This window comes from Neolamprologus multifasciatus, chromosome 5 (genome assembly GCF_963576455.1).
Source record: "Neolamprologus multifasciatus chromosome 5, fNeoMul1.2, whole genome shotgun sequence".
Lineage (NCBI taxonomy): Eukaryota > Metazoa > Chordata > Actinopteri > Cichliformes > Cichlidae > Neolamprologus > Neolamprologus multifasciatus.
This window is the reverse complement of record NC_140443.1, coordinates 9,676,475-9,696,695: the sequence shown is the minus strand read 5'-3', so window position 1 is coordinate 9,696,695 and position 20,221 is coordinate 9,676,475. Positions and strand designations below refer to the sequence as shown.

General features: G+C 38.1%; 1 protein-coding gene and 1 long non-coding RNA gene across 5 annotated transcripts in view; both read right to left on the bottom strand.

The window, feature by feature from the left end:
* The window catches only part of ephb2b (eph receptor B2b), a 123,346-nt gene that overhangs the window by 101,325 nt on the left and 1,800 nt on the right, over positions 1–20,221 (bottom strand). The gene's annotated exons all lie outside the window — the stretch shown is intronic.
* The window catches only part of LOC146518052 (uncharacterized), a 44,828-nt gene extending 24,607 nt beyond the window's left edge, over positions 1–20,221 (bottom strand). Inside the window, exon 1 of the long non-coding RNA XR_014874232.1 lies at positions 1–20,221. This exon is cut by the window's left edge and continues 23,023 nt beyond it. This is a non-coding gene — a long non-coding RNA (uncharacterized LOC146518052).

The window sequence follows — 20,221 nt, the reverse complement described above, 5'->3', positions numbered from 1 at the left end:
TGCAAATGGCTTAGATCTACAAGACATCTCATATTACTCATTGACAGAAATGAACTCCAAAATGTCAAAGTCATCAGCTACTTAAAAGAAGCAGTACTGAAGTTGATAAAACAACTCGCTCCATCTTCTTGGCATTAACCTTTATGTACATTCCTTTCCCCCCACCAACACATGAAAAGAACCACAGAGAAAATTGTTGTTAACCCAGACAGTACTCATTCCTTGACATTTGCTCCCAATTTATTCTGCTTGTGTGAGCTAATCTGTTTAAAAAAAAATATTGGGCAAACTCACTGCCTAATGGCTTCATGAACACCAATACTACTTTAAGAACTTTGGAGGCATGCATGTGAAAAATGAAAGACAGAAGTAAAGTTAAGATTTGGCTCTAGTTACATTTGTTTGGTTTATGATTATGTTGTGTCAAAACCAGACAAAGTTTGACAGTAAAACTTTGCTCAAAGCTGCTTAACTGCTGCTAAATGCAGGAAGACGTTGCATCCCTTTCAAACTTGGAAAGAAGTGTGAATCCTAAGCCAGCAGCCAAGATGATAATAATTCATCATACATAGCTATTGGTCCAATCTAAGCTGGACAACAGCCAAAACAGCACTTTCAAGAGAGAAAAGACACCTTTGCCTTTTAAAGCAGCCATAAATCCTGTTGATTGGAGTTAAATGCTTTCATTCTGTGGATACCAGCTATTACACCAAGCTGTGTGTAAAAAGGGGGGAGGGATCATTCAGAAACAGCAAGGTACTCAACTAATGTTCATTTTAGATGAAGTCAATATTGGACTTAATGTACAGATCAGTGCTGTAAGACATGAGTTTGCATTTCTTCTGTGTTCCAGGGGGAAATTATGAAATCCAAACACATGTCCTCACCTTTTGTTCTGACTGGTCATACTGGTATGGTTTAACCAAACTACCCATTATTTAGCTGACATACTGTATAGGACTAGGACTAACCTGCACATTAAGTTTACAGTAAAGATCATAATGTATGAATAACATCAACATGTAGCAACATTTGACTGCGTCTTCTCCTAACAGTTGCTACCTTTACACTGTGACCACTGCAGGAGTGGAAGAAGAACAAAGAAAGAAAGACACAAACCATGCTATATCCAAGCTTCTTTCACTGCAGGGAAACTTTCTGGATGGATCACTGCGGCTATTTTTAGCAACTTCTTCTCACAGTGCTCCACAACAGCTTTAATCCTAAAATAAATTGTGTTTTTAAAACCTCTGTCCCAAAAGACTTTTCAAATCCTTGACTGCAGTTCTATTACTGACAAAATACTGACAATCATTCTGCTAACAGTCACGAGCACCCATGAGGTCAAAGCAAAGATATCAAGGTAATGATTATAATGGGTTTTTGACTTTTAATTTGTATAACTTTAACTGTAGCAGAAGGAAATGTGCAGAAAAAAATATTCTGATGCAGCTGCCAAGAGTTTACTATCAACTCTACTGTTGGCCTAGGGAAAGAGTAGACAGAAGGAAATGAGTCTGAACTAGTCCGTACTGTTTCAATAAACATTTGGTGTCCGAAAGGCACACCAAATCAAAATCACTGTAATTTGCCATTTAGCAACACTTTCACTTGTAGTTTAGACTAAAAGGGTGCAAAGTCACAACTTAAAGAGTAATCCCACATATTTAGTACAAGTACACAATATGTTGTATCAACATTTTCAGTGTATAGTAAGTAACTCTTTCTCACATCTCTAACATGTCCATCAATTATGCCAGTAAGCCAGATCTTTAAGAAAATGCTCTGAGTATGATATGTACCTCTTTATTTACATGCATCCTAGTGCATTTGTTTAGCAATCAGACTTGAGTGGGGTCAGGGCTCCTCTTCCCATCAGTCCCATTTACACTGTGTGTTTATTTTGCAGTGAAGAGACAAAATGTCAGTTGCTTAGCCAAGGCTTAATGGGCAATTACATAAAAAAAAGCATGACTGCTTTCAATTATTAAGTCAGCAATGCAGCAATCCATATTAATTTTACATTAATCAGTATAGCTAAGTAGTAGGAGTAATTTAGCAGACTTGTCTTGAAAAGGAATGATCAGCAGTGCTGCAATAAAGCAGTAATCTTGTGAATATTTGCTTTTTAGTACAGAATAAGGCAAGATTAACCACAACAATAAAATTCCTTCCCTAATATTGTGTAGGTCTCCCTACTGCCTTAAAAAAAAAAAAAGCTCTGACACAGGAATTTGGAGGTGTTCTGTAGTATCTCATTCCTGTGGTTTGCGTCATGGTGCTTGCTCTGCAACAGTGTTTAAGTATGTGGTTCTTTTAACATCTGCATGAATGTCTGGACACAAGGTTTCCTAGTTGAACACTGCATTGTAACAAGATGTCAGAGGTTTTATTGTATGGTTTTAATTGCTAAAAAGGTCATTTTATTTATCATACAAAAAATCTGCATGAAATACAAAAGCATCAAGTCCCCTTACCATTTGTATTCAACTTACTTGGCCTTGTTTTAGTAATTTTTTTTTAAAACCACTAAGCAAGTAGTGATGTAAGCGACAACCTTTCTTCAGGTTGTTGAATTGCAATTTAGTTGGCTGAATAGCTAGCTGATGAGCCGTCTAGAACAATAAAAGTCAGGGTGCAGCCCTTAAAGACTCTTTGTCATCTCTGAACATTTTATAAAAATCACTACAACAGAGTCAGCATCTCTGCTTACACAAGAAAAAAATAGCATGCCCTTCAGCAGCTTATAGGTCAAATCTCTGCAGTAATCTGTAGATTAGATTTCATACAGAGATCATAAACATCTTAGTTTAAGCATAGCTATACGTTCCAAGAAGTGCATGATTGAAGGAAATGATTAAGCGGAGCTGGCCAAATCCTCTGCTGGTCTGCTTATAGTTGACATGAAAGCAGCTAAGCACTGGAAAAACATGGGGCTAAGTTCCTTATGTTAACCCAAGCAGACATGTCACTTACTGTATTATATAAAAATAAAAAAACACTGAGAAGAAATAGCTCAATGCCATCCTCTGAGGCTTCAGTATTATCTGTCCAACTACAAATAAAACGAAGGTCAACAACAAATGGAGGCATTACAAGACAACTTAATAATATAGTCTCGCCAGTCCTCAAGGGCTCAAAACCAAGTCAGATTCCCCACAGTTTCTTTTCACCCTCTGACCTGCTACTGCTACTTTACTGTTTGCTATAATAAACATCGTATCTTAAGTCTGACACATATCCTCCAGTGAAGATCCTAAATCCATAAAATTGCTTAGCTGTATAATACACATAAATGATCTATTTGACTCCCAAAAAGCAGATAATGTGCTGATCATGACAAAATATGCGCAACCACATCTTCTCTCAGTTTCCAGAAATGACCAATACCTTAACATAAGTGAGCTCATCTTCTAATGCTGGCTGCCATTTGGTGAAAAGGGGAGCACACATATACAACAGTGACAGAAATTATATGCTGACTTCTGCAATCTTAATGAGGAGATTAGGTATGACTTTCCTCCCTTCAGTTCTTGTACCAAACTCCATCATGCCTGTGTAATAAATTGCTGGGGCTACATCCTGCCAAGGCTGACTTCAATAATCACCACATTAAATTCTTCTGCTGACAAGGAAAAAGCCGTTGGTTGCAGTGAATCCAGGATCATGCAGTCCAACAAAAATATGTGATTATTGTTTGCAGTAAGTCCCTCAGCAATCTTAGACCTGAGTCAGGCATATGCAATCAGCTCGAGTCCACTGGCCGGGGAGCTAAAAGGAACTAATGACTCATGGTCTACTGATGGAGCGGCTCAGTGAATGTGAGAGAATATGATTTAAGAAGGAAAGGTGGGCTTTGAGACTTAACCCCATACTGTCAGACACCCCCCACCAAGAGGGAGGACAACATGAAGTGTGGCCTGACAGTATAATTCACTCAGGGAACGAGCATGTTTACCAGCCCTGTTATCCAAATTCCAAAGCATATGCTGCTCGCACGAGCATCAAGATTCTCTGTGCAGATGGTCTTCCATGAAAATCAAATCCCACTCTTACTCAGCCGTGTAAACTCCTGTTGGCATCGGCAAAGGGGCTGTAAAGCCACTCGCAAGCACAAGACAGCAATAAGGGACAGCATCGGTGCCATCACTGCCATATGACCGAATAAAAATATTTTTAAAAATACCGTATTTGCCAGTCTACATTTTCATTGACTTCCTCACTATGCAAATTAGCAGGAGCTAATGAAAGACATAAAATACATAACATTTATAAACAAAATGTTTTTTTTATTCCACTTTTCAATGAAATACTGAACTTGCTTTTTTCCCCCCCCAAAGCGTGACATTACCAAATTAGTAAAGAAAGCTAAAATATTATTGAGAATTATTATAAAAAGGAAAATATAAGATTAAAAAACTGCTGTTCATAACATTTAGCATTTCAACATACACAATGATTAAACTGCATACTTTCAGAAACTAAACTTTAGTTTATTTGGAAGCTTTACCATGGCTGTAAGAAAAGACTGTTACATTTATTTCAGCCAAGACGGTGTTCAATAGATAAATGTAACACCCTTTTGGCAAGCACAATGTCAATTGTTTTATTATAGATACAAGTACAAAAATAAAAGCAGATCATTTAAAATGAGATCGTCTCCTTTAATGTAGCACTTGCTGTTGAGATTATATGAATTAACACACTGACAATTCATTCATGCACTTTGTAAGAGGCTTTTTGGCTGAATCAAAACGCTGCCACAAGTCTGCCAAATAAAAAAAACAATACAGAAAAAAAAAGCCTGTTAGCTTTAAGAGCACTCCACAAAACAAGAGCTCAGATCTTCTGCTGCATCATCTCAAACCTGAATGTAGAGGTTAAAACAAAGCCTTGGGCTCAGTATAAAGATTACTATTATTATTAAGATTATTTAATCATCATTTGCTCTTCCTATCCATCTGACTTTTTCTGTGAAGAAAAACTAAATTTCAGTAATGCGTTTTAAGAGTGTATCATTTTGTTCCCTTATATTGTGCATATTATTTTCTCCAAAAATAGATCAACATGCTGCAAAAAGGTACATGACTTTACCTTAAGTTATTACTTTACATTAAGGGTGCACTACATACAAAAAAAAAAAGACACCATTTTGAAATATTACACAGCAAGCACTTTGGATCCTAAGCAGTGCTACTTTTGTTTCTCAGCCTAATTGGCTTTAATTAATCGATCGATCTTACAGCAGAGGCCAAGCCTCCAGTCTACTAAAATAAATATTAGTTTGCCTAAAAACAATGCAATACATTTGTTAAACCCTTTGTGCTCATGCCGAAAATCAACAGAGGCGGTGAATGAAGCAGAAATTACACTAATTGTGTCACTGTTGTCCACATACATATGAACCCAGCTATTATAATTAAAGCAAGATCAAAAGGTAACAAAAAGGTAAAAGACTAAAACAAACGGTAGCTGGCTAGCTCCTCTGTCAATGCTGCTCTTCAAAAGGCCGCTTTCCAAGAGCTTCAGTTACTGCTGTATTTACTGTGTAGTTCATTGATGGCCTCTCCCTCCGTATAACAGATAATAAATCCTAGACTATATAAACGAACGATACAATCTCTGGACGTTTTGACTTCATCTTGCTCTCGTGTTACTGAAGCCAGACTGGATGCTAGATTGTGGTTTCAAGCAAAGGTAAGCCAACTCCATTACACACCTCTGAAACACATCATATTATATGAACGATCTCCCTTTAGAGATTAGACAGGCTTCTTCCCAACCTGTTTTTAAATCACTCCTGACACCATGTGAGGTGTTGGTTTTTAGTTTAGTTTTATTTTAGTCGTTTTTAGTTGATTCTATGCCGTTTTATCATATTTTTTTTATTATAGGGCTGTTTTATTTTTTTATGTATTATGTGTTTTATTTATTTATTTTTGCTTTTTTCTGTTATTCTATTGTTTTTAACTTATTTTCTGTACAGCACTTTGGTCCTGTGCTGTGTAAGTGCTTTATAAATAAAATTGGATTGGATTGGAGCTTCATAAAATGTAATAGATGTTAATTCTTTACATACTTTGATATTGTTGTTCTACACTATGTTCTAAACTAAAACAAATCTTTCATATTTTTTTTTTTACTTTCTTTTACCTTTGCTATCAATCCCATAGCAATATATTTCATATGTCATGTGCATCTCATCTCAAGTCCATTTGTTATATATTTAGGCATGATTTGCACACAGCCAATTTCCCTGTGGACCTCCAAGACAGCGCCAGCCATGGTTTCTGAGAACTTATGTGATGCAGCTGCAGAGCCTTGATATAATGGATGTCTGTTCACTAAACCCAACCACACTTTGCCTCTGACACAACCTTGCACCTCCTCCAGCGTACATCCCAAAGGAGCAATTCACTTTGTCAGGGATGTTAAATATAACCAACCTACAAACCCACCTGTTCAAGGCTCCCCATCCACTCCTACACTTGCACTCCTACACATAGAAAAAAAGTCAGTGGCAACAACATGGCTAGACAAACCATTTGGGTTAAATGAACAAAGAGTGCTTTCTATCACATTTCAACTGAGATGGCCCTTAGAAAGTCATAGCACCCCCTGCACTCGTGTAGGAGTTGCTCAACGCCATCACCACAGTTTTCTACTGAAATATCTTGTTCTGCAATTTTTCAGTGCGTGCACAGTGTATAAAGTCTTCTTCCCATCATGTTTTTTGTTTTTGTTTTTTGGGGGGAATTTAGCAGGGATCTGGGCTGTGGCTACAGTGGGAGGAACAGCGATAGAGCTGGGAAGAAGGACTGTCCTGGGACTAAAGCCATGCAGCCAGAGAGGAATGGGGCTTTGGCGGGATGTGGTTAGAAAACGTCTGGGGCCAACTAAGGATGGGAAAACAGCAAAAATATAAGTTAGTTATCCCCATATTTAGCAGTTTTCAGTGAAAACGCATAAACGTGTGTTCCAGTGTGACAGGAAAATTTACATCTTTCATCCGGTGTCCAAAGCTAGGCTATTTCTTTTGGGAAAAAAAACCAATGCGAAAAAAAAAAGCAGCCAGTTTTTGTTTGCCAGGAAAATACCACTAGATAACAGAAACAAGGCTAATTAAATCGTGTCCAAGCAGATTTTGTTTAGAAGAACACTTAATTTTAAAGATAAAACAGGTAATTATAGTAGACATTTTGCTTCGATGGAAAGTTGTGTGAATGGAGATAAAAAGCAAAAGTTTTCAGCAGTGGATGTTTCGAAGGGTTAAGAAAGAACAAATCTCTAAATATTGCACAGCTGCTGCAAAAGACTCAAGTTTGACAATATCCATAAAGCAAATATCGTTACATCGTTAAAAATCCCCTGTCCGCCCCAATAGCTTATTTTCGTATAAGAGCTTTTTCATCAGATTCAATTCAGTGATGAAGAGCTTCTCCACGTGCAGTGTCAGGTAGAATGATGGTTTCAGACAGCCCATTAACTGCTTCAATTAGACCTGCTGGTTCTCACCTCCTCCTCACTCCCTGTGAAACTGACTTAGCTCTTCCGCACCGCAGCTGTACACAGCAGACAGACACACGCTCAAGTGAGAAAAAAAAGAAAAAAGAAAACACTATTCAACACACACATCTGGTGCCGCTTGTCTGACGCCTTTAAACAAAAAAAAGGCACATATGTTTCTTTATAGCCACAGGCACAATTATGTCCCTCCTGACAACCTTAAAAAAGGCCCTTAAATCACTTGACACTGGTGAGGTCCTAATCCAGAGACAGGATGACAGGTAGTGTATTTCTAAGAAGTGGTGCGTTTCTGTTTGGGCTCCGAGGCTATTAATGTTTCACATTAGCATTGGGGTGACAGGTGGAAGCTGGTCACAAAAAGGATAGCAAGACAAGCCGGGGTTTTTTTTTGTTTTTTGGGGGTTTTTCTTTAACGGAACAGGCTGGGCGCAGGACAAAGGAAATGAAGATGGCAGCAAATGTTTTCTGAAATAAAAGCTGTGAGCGCAAGCCATTAAGTGCCCTCCACCTACCTGAGTGTATAAGAAGTGTAAGGAGTTCAGCACACTTGTGTCAGCTGGAGGATTATGTGCTCTGTTTTCTTTGTCCCATAGCCTTCCCACAATGAAAAGCTTAAAACCTTCACAATGACCGCTTTCCTTTGAAAAGTGACCAATTTATTAAATGTATGGCTTGACTTAAACATACAAAGGTTACTTTTTGTTAGAGAACGAATGAAAGACAAAAAGTGCACGATCAATGAGTTTGCATCTACAACAATAAGTCATATGTGCGGTAGTGTTTGCAGATACTCAGTGGTGAAAACATTTAATCTCCTAAGGCAAAAGATTTTTCTCAGCACTTAGTATCATGCAACTTTAAATCCATGTTTCATTAAGCTTACTTGATGCTACACATTTGAATGGTGGATGAAGTTCAGGGACACTGCCTTTTCAAAACAGCAAAGTTTATTGAAGTTTGTGATCCTCTTAATACTCCTTTTTAAAAAAACGGATTGGGTTTGTCATGTTGCATTTCTCATGATGACAAAAGAAATATAATCTAATAATAACTCTTATTCTTTGAGTTTTGGTTGCTAGGTCCCACGGTGACATTTCCAATTTTATGATTTTGTTGCTAGATGCTTTGTCATCTGTGCTGTGATTTAATATCATGGATATTGCAAAACTCCCAGCTTAGCTCGAGTGCCATTTTCAGCACAGGACTTATGTTATTAACAGAAATTTTAACCTTGAGTTAAAACAAGATCATCAAGAACCTGCCACTTGCAATCTGTACTAAGCACAAGGAAACGTAAGGTTCTTCAAGACACATCCCTCAAGCTTTAACATAAGCTGGAATCAACAGCAAATGTAAATGGCAAAAGGTGATTAATTTTTCTTTCAGAGACAGCATATGCTACACTGTGATAGGACATGCAAGAGTAAAAGGACATGACAAAACACCAGCTGAAGGGCTAGTATATTTGCCCAAAAACCTTGTGTTCACACCTCCTCCTGAGTAATCCAGCTTCAGGCCTCTGATATTCATGTTAATGCCAAAGAAAAAAAAAAGCCTGACAGGCCAACCCTGCAGGTGTTGAGTTTGAAATAATTCAGAGAAAAAAAATGTTCATACATTTGTTTGTGTGTGTGTGTGTGTGTGTGTGTGTGTGTGTGTGTGTGTGTGTGTGTGTGTGTGTGTGTGTGTGTGTGTGTGTGAGTGAGTGAGTGAGTAAGAGAGAAAGCAAGAAAGAGAATGGAGAGAGAGAGAAAATGAGCATGCTGGTATCTGTGAAATAGAGATTAGTACTGCTCAAGCCAAAAATCTGTCTGTGCAGAAGAAAACCACTAAACACTATTACGGGTCTCAATTTCTGTTTCTCAAAAATGGGACATATTACTGTAGGCACCGAGATCAAAGGAAAACCTGTTTTTGCATAATATGCTGTTTTACAGGTTCTTATGGCAGGCACAAAAAAGTTAAATCACACAGTAAAACGACCTAAAGCCTTTACATTTTGCTCAATGAGGCAAAAAATTTAGCAAACTCAAAACAACAACCACTGTTCTCTTCATGTTAAAAACTGTTGAATTTAACCTGCCCACGGGAAATCTGGAGCAAGGATTTAAATGATCTTTTTTTCTTGTATTGCTCTTAATTGGCAGCAAAAATGGCTCCTGTCACCAATTTGGAATAAAATTTATGCGTTTGTGCTTGCTGCGCATGTGCGTAAATGTGTTTATGAGATTGTGAATATGCGACTGTAAGAGGCTACCTCTCTGTAGAGTGAAAGTAGTGAGGTCCAACTCAATTTAGTCAGTCACTCAACACCGGGCCATTCTCAGAGAGCAGTGCAACCCCCAGACTCACACCCCTAAAGTGTCACACAGATGAGGACAGACCACTAATCCCAAACATGCCTTTTCAGTACCTCAAACGGGCAGGGTTCCTTACAGCAGCTCAGTCAATTTACACAGACAGTACATGCATACATGGTGCCTGCCTGACCACTACAAAGTGTCAAACCATTTGTAAAGGAAAGCAGCTTGGAAAGTGCTCAGAAGAGGTGTAATCAGTCTGAGGTGTTACCATAGTAAGCACAACATGGGAGTAACTGTAGCCAATTCGGGGGTTCCTTCCCTGCTGAGCCACCCATGCCACAAATGTAATTGTTACTTTATGTCCTTTACATAGGAATCATTTATTGCATGGTTTCACCCAGATTGATGACTAAATCAATTGATGATGAAACCATGCAGGAAATGATTCACATTTAGTATATCTAAAGATATAAAGAAATTTTAAATACTTTGTTCTTTTAAATGCCCGCTTTATTCTACGAAATGACTGCGCCAAAAAGCAAACATGGGTTAAACACAGATGGTACTGCTCATCATACAGATGAACTGAAAAACAGAATTAGTTCCAACACAAATTATTAGTAAGGTAATAGCTTAGGCAAACGGTAGCAAAAGAAAGAATAAATACTTAAGAGGGTTTCCTATTAGAATAAGTTGCTTTCTCAGCATTCCCAGCCAACTCAAACCATGATAACATACATTTCTAGTACAGGCACACAGCCGGTGTTACCCATGCTGAACCACACTGCAGAGTCCTGCTTAGTATCACGTCTGACCACAACCAACTGTAATGGTCTCCTCTTAGGCCTGCCACTGGCATCTCAACTCAAGTGTGCTAGAGACAGAGAGACTCTGTTAGTATAAGTCTCTCTGTGTTCTGCTGGAGCATCTACCTGAATCTTAACTCCCACATATTTTTACTTTCTGAAATCAGCCTCTGTTGTGATGCAAACTAAACAGTTCATTTTGCCTCCTATTACATATCTTCCATTGCTGAGCCAGAGTTGCTCCTGTTGTTTAGTTATTAGAAATGCACTGTGCATACCAATACAGCTTCATCAGGGGTCCAGGTAAACAACATACATTATTGTGCAGTGCAGTGGAAAAATGCTTAGACCATGCTAGGAGCTTTACTGCTAACTATTCACTCTACATTAGAACCTCTCAGTACAAGTATTTAATACCCATATTTGTTTACATCTGGATGTGTTATTAAATAGCAATTAATGGATTAATCAAAAACATTAATATGGTCAGTTTTATATTTCAAGAGTATTTTAATCAGGGAAATTTGAAACAGTTTTATACCAGATTAGGAGATGTGTGCTAAAGGAGAGACAGAAAATGACAAACCCATAGCTGATGGTGGTTTGATTTTATACGACAGTGCTACCCGAGTGCTGACAACTGTTATCTGCTGCTATATTTCATCTTTAGAGAAACTACATAAAAGTCAACTTTACATAAAATAAATACTACATTTATGTAACTTGACCACACTGCATCTCTATGTATCTTAGAAAACAGGTGAAAAAGGTGGACTGTGCAATGCATATATGAGGTGTCCTTATTGATGCCTGTGCCTTCTTGTACTATTTGCAGATGAAAAACCTATTTGGACTCTATGAATAATAATATTCTATGTATTTAACCCTATCATGTGACATTCATTTCATTTAATGGTCTCAGCTGGACCTCTGTATTGATTTCACAGGCACAGTAGGTCTCCTGAGATCCTCTATGGATATTCCAGCTGCCCTCCCAAATGATCCATTGTGATTTGTACCCAAAGGGCTCCTGCCACTGAAAGGCATGGAAAACAGTCATCATTTCACCATCTCCTTGTATACCTGGCTCCCGTTTGGTAGGCCACGTTACCTCATGGCTGTATTGAGAATCCAGACATGGTTTTATTGACCCCAAAAGACATGTATCGGTCTTTCTTTGGCAGCTCTTCAGAACTGTGGCCATATGGTTTGCAGATAGTATTTCCTGCTGGAAATCTTTAACAGGTTTGAAATTAGCATATAATAAGAATGAATTGTTAGCTGGAAGAGGGGGGGGGGGGGGGGGGGGGAAGATGGTATTGCAATAACAGGAGCTCTTACAAGTGTGAGTGAGGCAGATGCTGCTGATTGCTCCCCTCCACTAGATCCATTTCAGACAAGTGATTATGTAAATTCAGGTAAGCCTTCTCTGCTCGAATGGAACGTTTATCATGGGCTTTGCTGAATATGAAATGACTATAATGAAGTGTCAATTGATAAGACTCCATAAACAAAATCATAGGAGTTTAATCTTTGCTGAGTCTGGGTTATTGATTTTGGAGAAGTAGATGGTTTTGGACTGATGGCATGAGGTCAAGGCAAAAAAAAACAACAACAAAAAAACAAAAACAAAAAAACCACAAAAAAAACCCAGCAAGTGGAAAAAGTCCAGCTTTCGTCTGTCCCAATTACACTATTGTTTGAAGAAAAGGCCTAACAGCAAAACCATGTTCACTGTGTGGGCCACGTGTCACTCCACGGTAACCTGAAATCTATTGTATGGCTGTAACTGGGTTGAGCTCTGTTTCACTAGGGAGACACACATCACCATCAATAATATCACATAAATCATTTGTGCCCTTCAGCTAACTCCAGACAACAAACTCACCACTGATGCTCAAAGAATGAATAATAGAAATACTTCTTTTTTTTTTAAAGAAACATATTCTGCCAATCAGTTGCTAGATATCTGCTGCAAATTAATTCGTGTTTTTATTATCTTGACCTCTTGATCAGCTGAGAATGGGCTAGAAACATAAATCCCATTAATAAATGAAGCTAAATTACAGCTTTGAAAAAGACAAAAATTTGTTGAATTTTACAAAAAGCCCAAACAGTATAAACTAAATGATTGGTAGGATCTGCCAAAACACAGTTGTTGCTAGGCAGGTGTACCCTGATAAAATGAAAACTGCCCATATCAGCTCTCAAAGTGTTCAATTTTCATTAAGTCAAAAATTGCAGAATTTAGTGCCTATGAGAGTGTAAAGATTTAATTGCACAGATAAGTGAACAGACCTCTTTTACTACCCACCACTCAGATAAGCATGTAATGTTAAGTGTCACAGGGTTAACTGTATTAAATATGGTGTATGTGGACATCAATAGTACCACTGCAAAATAATCATAGTCTCCAGCTAAAAGTTAAAATCATAATTATAAATTTACTGTTAACAAACAGCCATTCAGGCATACCATAGTTCTGTAATTAGACTACAGGCAGTTAAGCACGAAGAAGTGCATTTACCGTGCCGTCGTCATAATGCGTGCCTTTGACAGCCCTCACCCCCAGAAAGCTCATTTTCTTCAGTTTTATCAAAGGTAACCAAAATGTTACCAGAATGGATACTGTCTGTCTCCACTCGTTAGTGTTAGATGTATTTATTTTGATGAATTATATCCAGTTCCAGGGTTTCTGCAATTGACTGAGTGCAATTTCCAAATTAATCTATGAAAATACTCCAGCTCTCTAAAACCAGACAAGTCACAGCCAAAGGCCAAATCAGTTAATTGCCTTGTGTTAATTCCCTATTCTCTGAGCTAATGCAATTACTTGTGAAAAGAAAACCAACTATCACACTTGAGGACACAAAAAGTCATTTTGGTTCCCTTCCCTCCATCTGTTTTTCAGATGTTACACCCAGTTTAAGCTATTGAATTTATTCATAAAGCATCTTAAATAGAAAAGTTTTTTTGTTTTGTTTTTTTAAAAAAGCATTTATCTCATAATCCTGTGCTCGGGATATTTCTGTTCTATTTATATCACTTCCAAATATGTTTATTGCAGGATAAAAAGTGCCCATTCAGGTCATAAAATATGAAAGGAAGATGGTGACTTTGAAAAGTAATTTGATAGTGATGAAACATGTAAATACTTGTTTTGAAAAAAGTCAAAATAAGGCTTAGGCCTGTACTTATGTACACAGGCTTAAGAAGTTTAACTGAAAACAGAAGCTTGATCTGTTTCTGTTGTGGCTGTTGGAGCCGGTTAGATCAGCGACGCAAGGCAGGTCATCAGTTACAGAAGAACAGAGCCTGTTTTCCCAACACACTAATCAGATAAAACACATCTGCACCTCAGCTGGGGTGTCTGTCTGAATGAGACTGCTAGACCCATTAAGGTCTGATATTATGAAGCTGGGATTTGGTTTCATGTATATGCATGCTGACCAATCTAAGATCCAGCTAGCCAGCCAGACCCAGTGGGAGATAGACAACAAATGTGTTAGTGAGTCTTTGTAGCGAGAGGAGCTGTTGCATACTGCATTAAGCACATAACTACCGGCAAAACCAGAAAACGGCATGGTTGGTACAGACTAAAACGCTGGCCTCTACTGGGAAGGGATGGGGGAGGGGGTCTTGTTGTTGATATGGACTGTGGTGGACAGACGGTGTGGGGCAGAGAGAAAGGATAGAATGGAGGGGGAGGCAGAGATAGAAAAAAAAAAGGCAGATGTCACGTGGGCCCAGAGTTGCAATAGAAGTGATGCATAGCATGGCACACAGGCAGTGGTTCAGGTAAAAAAGGCTTCCCTTTGTGATGCAGATGACAACGCAATCAGCCCCGCTTTGTCTCGGCCAATGGGCTCTGCTCCCAGGGACATTGAGAGACAGACACTAATCCGGTGGGTTTGTGTTCTCCAGCCACACTCATAAAAGCAGTGTCACAGTACCTGGGGTGTGTGTGGATGGGGGTCTCTGAAACGAGGTCTGACCTCTCTCAGGGTACTCTCCCTCTGCCTTTGCTTTCTTCTGTCTTTCTACTCTCATCCTAGCTCAGTAGTTGGCTTTGCTGGGGTGAAAAAAAATTTAAGTGCCGAATTGTTAATGCGCATGACTCCATGTTCGCGTTAGGGATGTGACATAAACAGAGGTTGCATTGATTAATTCTATTCTTGCTTTGAAGAAAATTCTGTTATAAACAGCGATTTCACTGCTTGGATAAAATGAGGAATTATAGAGTGACAAAGACACAAAATTCACTGATTCCACATAATAGCTGAGACTTGTGTAGAAAATGAAAATTAGGTCTACATGTTGCAGAGCCATTTTGATTGTGAGTGCTTACACGGTTCATATTATGAATAATGTCTGGAAACACATTTCACTGTCCCCTAATGATTTCCATTCCCAAAGGGTTGGGATGAATCAGGCGCTCCCTAATAAATATGACTTACCAAGAGACTGCGCATTGCCAATTAACATGTGCTAATTAAGATAGCAGGCTATAAGAACATCCTTGATCTAGATTCCTGTGTGAAATATCAGAAAGGTTACAGAGAGGTAAAGCAAGTTTCTTCCACAACTATCCAAAAAAAGTCTCTTCCAGTTAAGCAATAAAATACTATATGGAGTCTTTATCGCACGGTCTGAAGCAGGCCCACAAATGACAAATTTAATAAAGAGTTAGAGTTGCTAAATTAATTTATGGCATGTGTCTGCAAACTTGATTAGGGAATATACATGACAGATGTACGTTATGCACACACACACACTTGCTGTTAACAAACAGCTGTCCGTACTTCATGTATTTATGTTCTATTAATGTTAAGGATCATTTGATAATGCTTACTGCAACCTAAATGCGTCAACTACTCAAATGTTCTTCTACTACTGATTACAGCAAGATATTAAACCAGATCAATCCAAATTTCTAGTTCAAGGTCCAGCATCTATTTATAATAGATTTTCAAGCACACACATATTCTGTAGACATAGATATATACATGAAAACTTGATGGTTTTTAAGTTTTGTTTTTTTCTCTTGTTATTTCAGTTATATTTGCATGTTTGCAATAAAAATTCTATCTAATCTAATAATAAATGTATAACACCACAATGTATGCACAAACAGATGCACTTCCTCACAGCAAATGAATAATTGTTAATCTAAGAGTTAAGGGCATTTTAAATCATAAAAGTGTCTGTGAACATGAACTCACTAATGTGGAATTTGTTGGTACCTTTTCATTTTTTCCTGTGATTGTCTAACGGCTAAAGAGAAATGCGTGCAAAATATTCAGTTTTAGATGAATTCCCTCCAGTTGTTGAGCACTGGCCGCGCTGGGTAGCACACTGAAAAACTAGAAACACCTGTTGACTCTGAAAATATTTCCATTATCAGATACCATCGAAAATCAGTAATATCTGTTCTTCTCAAACTAGTCTGACCTGATTTAGAACAAAGTGACATCTGTTCCTTTTCAAAATATATGAAAAGTGTAACGGACCTGATAGTTTTGGATACAGAGCCCGTTAAACAGCAGGTTTATAAAAATGATTGACTTACCTAAGGAGTACCTCAAGCATACCATTTACACCTCTGCGGTAAGTAAAGTCACTTGGTGCAGTATGTGGATTTTGTGCAGCGAGACTCAGAACACTTTTGTGCTCGGCTAGTGAGGGTTTTCTTAAGTAGGTCATATTGTGTTTTTAATGTATAATGTAGTACTACCCAGTATGTTAAAGGAAGAAGACTTCCACTATTAACTCGGCAGTGCTTTCATGTGCATTTCCCCACACATATATTTTTCAGGGATCCTACCTAGTTTTGTTTTTGCTTTTTTTTAAATCTGTCAAAGAGTACAACGACAATACGCTTTTTTTATTTTGAAAGCTAGATCCACTCCTTCCCACAGTCCTCAGTATCTCCAGACAGGATCTTGTCATGCAGTCAGAGGTACTTAACCATCTTGGACTGCAGTTGGCAATGGTGTAGAACTGCTTTATGTGCTGCTTTGCCGAGCTCACCGAGCCTGAAGAGCAGAACAAACGCTACCATTGCCAGCTACAGTCCATAACAGTAGAATTGGACCTTGTCCACAGGATAAGAGACTCATTGTATAAGCAGCTGATTTTATTGGTATTTATATATATAAAAAAATACATATAGTGCTTGTCAAATAATTTTTTTGAGGAGGTGTTTGCATTATTTTTGTGCACATACACCATGTATAAGCATGTCAGAAATTAAGTACAGTTTATTTGTATACCACTTCTCAAGAACAAAATTCACAAAGTGCTTTACAATAGAGAATAAGATCTAAAATACTCTGAACATATAAAGTAAACAAATAAGATGTTTGGCAAACATGTCGTTCTTTACACCTTCCTGTTTCAGTGAAGTGTATTGTTGTCAAGAACTGAAGGTACCCCAGATTTGAAAAGTCTTTCCAAGTCCACACATGTGGTATCATGGATGCACCATTAATTTTAATTCATGTCAGTTTACACATGAAATACTAAAATGTCAGTTTACCATCACCTCTAGAGGACAAAATGTGGGTTGACTAGAAGGAATGAAGAGTTGGCTTCAGACAGTGAACCACAGAAGCAGAGCTGAACAGCCGAAAGCATGGAAACACTTTCAAACAGCCCATCATGCACTGAACTGAATCCAAAGTTAAACTGGTTAAAACAAGCGAAAGCCAGGAACAACATACAACTATTTTGCTTGCAAAGCCAACTGGAACAAAAGCCTACAAAACAGAAAAACCCTTGTTTGGAGGTTTTCTGCTTAACTTTTAGATGTTTCTGTATTGATTTCCGTATATTCACTCTTGCAGAAATGTGACCAAAGTCTTGGTTTGATACATACAGCAGCTCACTGCAGTGACTGTAACCTTTTGCAAGGACTACAAAAATTTCTCAAGCAAATCAGTAATAATACTTCCATAATCTCACCCTAAAGGTAGCCATAGATGTCTCTGAAATGTGACACCCTGCTTCAAGTGAAACAACTGGTACCAGCACTAATTGAAATTTTGCATGCAAAGTGACAATGCCCGGGCCCTCGGCAGCATGGATTAAGGCTTGAATAGAGACAGATTCTTTGTGAAAGCCTACTGTGCCGGTTGGCGTGCAGGCCAGCTCCCTGCATCTGCTCACTGGGTGGACTGAGAAAACACTGGATTGTATACGGTCGCTCATTTTACCTTTATCTAATCCCATTTCAGAACCCGCCTCCGTCAGTCTTTTGTTGCTCTTCCACAAGACATAATGCTTCCATGTTACACTCACACATCGATTCCTTACAAAACAATTCCGGTCAGAAACAGCCACTGAATTTACATATGAAAGCATTTTTTAACCAAACTTGGCAGGATTTTCTAAACATTAAGAGTCATACTCGGTCTCGAAGAGTCAGGTCATCCTATTTTGTGGAAGAAAAATGGTACTGATAGAAAATCCAAATGTAATACACAGAAATGTACATTCTTGCATAATTATTTAAAAAGGGAAACCATTTCAAACATCAACTTTGCCACTATTTGCCAACATTCAACTGAGTCTTCCAGTGTTCAATAGAGTACTGAAGGAATTCAGTGCATATTGAAATGCAATCAAATCTGTAAGACATTCTTTGAAGACTTCATGCTGTGATGTCATTCTACCCCATGTCAGCATCCTCTACTGTGGTTTCTGTCCCTTTATATATTGTTCAAAGAAAAACAGGAGGAAAAAAGTTATATCAGTGTGATCTATTCTTCCACTAACTTCACCAACACCACGCATACATGTCTAGATGGGGTTGTTATTGCATCACAGCAACACCAATCCTCCTAGAAAACATTTGCCATAGCTGCACTGCACAAACTGTAATACCACAACAGAAAGGGCCAAACGGAAAAGCCAAATTATCTGTCTAGTAAATTTCATCTCCTACAAACAAAACAGGCGACTCGAATTTTATGAGTATGAATATGAGAATTTCCACTCAGCAGAATTAGATGAGCGCCATCGTTGTTAGTGTGGCTGTCAACTGAACACTGATGACAATGAATGGCCAAACTAATGAAGAGATAAATCCACACTGTTTTCATAGACATGTTTGGCATAGCTAGGCTAATTTCCTAGGCAGTAGTATGTCCATTAATTTCCGAAAAGAGCCCGTCTGTTCTTGTTAACTAAACCAATAAGACATGGCATCGGCTTACATTAACACAAATAAACAATTTAGAGTTGTTTCACATTCCACGCGGTGAATTAAATGCCTTTGAAAACTGGCTGATTGCAGCTGATGAATGAATGCCATTTGTAGTTGTCTAACATGGTGATACTAACTGAAGCCGGGGGAGTACGTAGTCTAGCGAATAGAGATGAGACGCTGAGGGGGAAAAGACAGTACAATAGCTTTAACATCGTTTGCAGTATACTTTTCGCAAAATAATCACTTGGTACACATTTGGTTGCCTGGAGTTCGGCCCCAGTTTTAATCCTTTAATCCTTGCCAACATGACCCTTGCCTGATTCTTTGATTCTCTGTACAACAAATAGTATTTTCATGTTTACGCATTCAAAATAAGCTGTAGAAGACGCTATTTCATTCATCAATTTTTATTTTAAATATTTTTTTAAAAAACTAAAAAAAAAAAAAACAATTATAACAACGTGATTTAGCGATCAACACATATTGAAATTACACGGGACAGTGTAACATAGCAGACAATAAATAAACAACATGGACTATTGAGAAATAAATGCATTTGACATGTTTTTCCCCGTTTACTGAAAAAAAAAAAAAGTGTCCCCGCACTTTACGTGTCAAAATGGTCCACTGGAGGGATTTCTTCTGTTGCATGCTGGGATGGGGCTCTTTTTTTGGGATTAGAGCCGCAGTGACCTCTTTTTCAACTCTTTATTTTACCTACGTAAACCATTCTTGCAACTTCATTGGACAGTCAGCTAGGGTGATTCAAGGGATAAAATGGAGGGTGGCGGTGAAGGGGGGGCTGCTTCGGCTTGTGATGCGACTAGCTGGTTTCCACATCAAAACTGAAGTACCACGGTCCCAAACGGTACTTGCAACATGCATGTTGTATTTACCGTAAGTACTATCAAGAAATATTAACAGCATCATTCTTGGGGAAATCGCATAATTGCACAGCAATGGCTGTTTGAGGGACGTGCAAACTGCTGTTTGAGGCAATACACGCTGTCTACTTTCACATATTTTTCACATTAAATTTTACAAGTAGAGAAACAGTATCCATGGACATGTTTGTTTTTTTAGAGAAAATGAGAAGACAAGAGGAAGTGGAACACTCTGTAGTGTGAATTTGATGTTATTTTTGGCGTTTGTCATATCCTGTGTTACCCCTCACTCATCGACAGAATAGAGCAGATAAAAATCAAACAATAAATAAGCATTATGAAAGCAATCGAGCACTCATAATAAGTCATTGAACAAAAGCAAACCTAAAATTACGTACATAAATACAGTATTTCGTTTTACAGTAAATTGTTTTATTGAATATAGTCTACATAAAATAACTATCTGGTAAATTTATATATATATATATATAT